The sequence below is a fragment of the Cibotium barometz genome, chromosome 45 (assembly GCF_041138505.1).
Source record: "Cibotium barometz isolate CiBa-2024 chromosome 45, ASM4113850v1, whole genome shotgun sequence".
Classification (NCBI taxonomy): domain Eukaryota; kingdom Viridiplantae; phylum Streptophyta; class Polypodiopsida; order Cyatheales; family Cibotiaceae; genus Cibotium; species Cibotium barometz.
In genome coordinates, this window is record NC_141090.1 from 22,320,379 (window position 1) to 22,323,082 (window position 2,704).

General features: G+C 44.3%; 1 pseudogene; it reads right to left on the minus strand.

Annotated features, from left to right (window-relative positions):
• Window positions 1-715: 715 nt before the first annotated feature.
• LOC147612521 (transcription initiation factor IIB pseudogene) lies at window positions 716-2,240 on the minus strand (annotated as a pseudogene).
• Window positions 2,241-2,704: the final 464 nt, after the last annotated feature.

The window sequence follows — 2,704 nt, forward strand, 5'->3', positions numbered from 1 at the left end:
CATGGTTTGTGTGCTACTCCCGTCAGCATGACATATGTTGTTGTCGATACCATGTGGAGTTTCAGCTGTACTATGATGTCCATTCCCTTAGTGGGAACAATGGGAGGCCTATTGCCCCCCATGATCTCATACACTCTCTTTTGTGTCCATGCAAGCTAGATGACTTATACCACTACCTTTCGCGTGTCGAGGGGATGTGTGGTGCATGTGGAGGGTTGGCAGTGCTACCTATGATTTAGATTTTATAGCGACAAAAGTTTGGAAAATTGGGGGGTCACAACATTAAAGCGTCATAAACGATGAAAGAGTGAAAACATCTATTTTTTCTTGCTTATTTACGGATTCAAAATGAAGGGCAATGCTTTCATGCACACGGTTTTGACAAACTATCTTTCCAATCATGCACATGCATATAAGTACAACTATGCCATTGAGTCCCTTCTCAATCTCAAGGGGAATTACATTAAAAGCACTACATTCACAACAGAAAGAGTTTTTCAATTCACATTTTTGCCCCATTTTTGAGATAGAATTACATAAATGTACTTATATAGGGACCTATTTATGGTTTTTGGTAAAAGTTGCAAGTTTGTATTAAAAAATGGGTCATCAAAAAGCACTCGAAATTCAGAGATAATGGATTCTGAAACTGTGCACGCATGAGAGTCCAACAAAGAGTGTTTTCCATCAGCCTTTCCTGAGATTAAATGATCAACTGTATTCCAGGTGGGTTGAATAAACTATAAGAAGGTATGGTCAATAAACTTGGATACATGATCTAGGTCATCAAGTCAGCATAGGAAACAATGGTTTTTCACTTACTCAAAGAAGGGGAGGGCATCGTAGCAGAAGTTAACAATGGGATGTTCTCTTGTCCAAGGATGCAAGAAACAAGCTGCAGAAAGCTAGCTTGTTCAGGGCGAAGAACCGCGTAACTTGGTTAGGTCATGGTCTAGTTCATCAAGTCAGCATAGGAAACAATGGTTTTTCACTTACTCAAAGAAGGGGAGGGCAGCGTAGCAGAAGTTAACAATGGGATGTTCTCTTGTCCAAGGATGCAAGAAACAAGCTGCAGAAAGCTAGCTTGTTCAGGGCGAAGAACCGCGTAACTTGGTTAGGTCATGGTCTTTTGCGAACCAATCCGGCACTATTCTGGAGGCGTGAGGATAGAGATCATCTCTGTAAGTATTTTTAATGGTTCTCTGCGACACTTTAGTAACAGAGGCTATGCCTTGCAGAGTTGGAGCATCTTTTTCATCTGACAATTGGGATAGCATGTAGATGGCAGCTGCAGCTACGGATACTGGGCTTCTCCTAACGTCCAAGTACTGTTCAACGTTCCTGACGAGCTCGGTCGAGGCTTTAATCCACAGAAAGCCCAAGTGGAGTTTATAGCAGAACCTCGACAAGCAATCCACAGCGCGTAGGACTGATCGCAGCTCCATTGATTTGCCTGTTGCTGCTTCAATCTGTTTAACAATGTCCTTCTGCGCACTGAGTATATCCCTTTCCTTCAACCTGTTAGCGGCTTCGCAAATGTCTTTCAGAGTTCTGGGCCGCTTCTCCTCCTCTTGACAGGCAATATTAAGGCATGCAGCCAATATAGCGTTTCTGTTTTTACCTCCTGTGCAGACGGATTTGATGTCATCCAGTTGCTTATAGATTTCACTTGCCCTATCCTTGAAAGTGGATGGTAGAGACAGTCGCGCTGCGATCTCCCCTATGCCATTGTATGCTTGCAAGAGAGCGCGATCGCGGTTTGAGCTAGCACCAGCTCGAGTCTGTGCGCGCTCGAGAGCCGAGATCTGAAGACCAGTCCCCGCCCCCCCACCCATCGCCGGCCTGGAAATCACAGTTCCCAGCCCCCCATCTCTCAGTAAAGGATTCGACGGACCACCCACACGAATCTGATCGCCCGCGTCGTCGGACTCACTGGCGAAGGTTCTCCATTCCGGTCTCTCGTCAATTAAGTGCACCTCCATTACTAGTCCGCATGCTGTGCAGATTGTATCCCCGGAACTATAGTCCACAACCACCTTCGTTGGCTTCTTGCATTCCGGGCACATATCGCCGTCCATCGCTGCTGCACTGATGCTCCAGATGACGTCGAATCAGCTGGAGGAAGAAAAGCAACGAACAAAAAAAGCGCATAAGCAGACGCAAATGCAAGTGCAGACGCTTACAAACAAACCAAAAAAAAAACCCGAACAAAACACAATTCCTGTGTGTGAGCTTCTTTATCCAGGCATGCAGCGAATTAAGAAGAGCGCGACGATTGTTTGGATCGATAAAGACGAATACACATTACAAAGCAGCGTGGCGTTTGAGTTAACGGCCGTGATCAAGAGTTACGCCTTTTAAGTAATCCCATGTCCTATGGTTTTAATGTTCTAGGATTAAGAACATTCACTATACACTCCCAACTTCAAAACAATCCACAACAATTCTCATGCTTCTTATTTTTAGTCTTTTGTGCTCTTGTACGTGTGTGTTTTCATGTGGTAGTCTTCACCGAGGAGGTTTTGAACCCATCACCTCATGCTTGGGACTTCAACACCTTACCGCTAGGCCGTGTCCTCATGGTTCTATTTTGACATGCCAATACACATTTTATCTGTAACATCCTTTGATATTATTTTGACATGCCAATACACATTTTATCTGTACCATTCCTTTGATATGTTGGTATGCATAATCTTTTTTT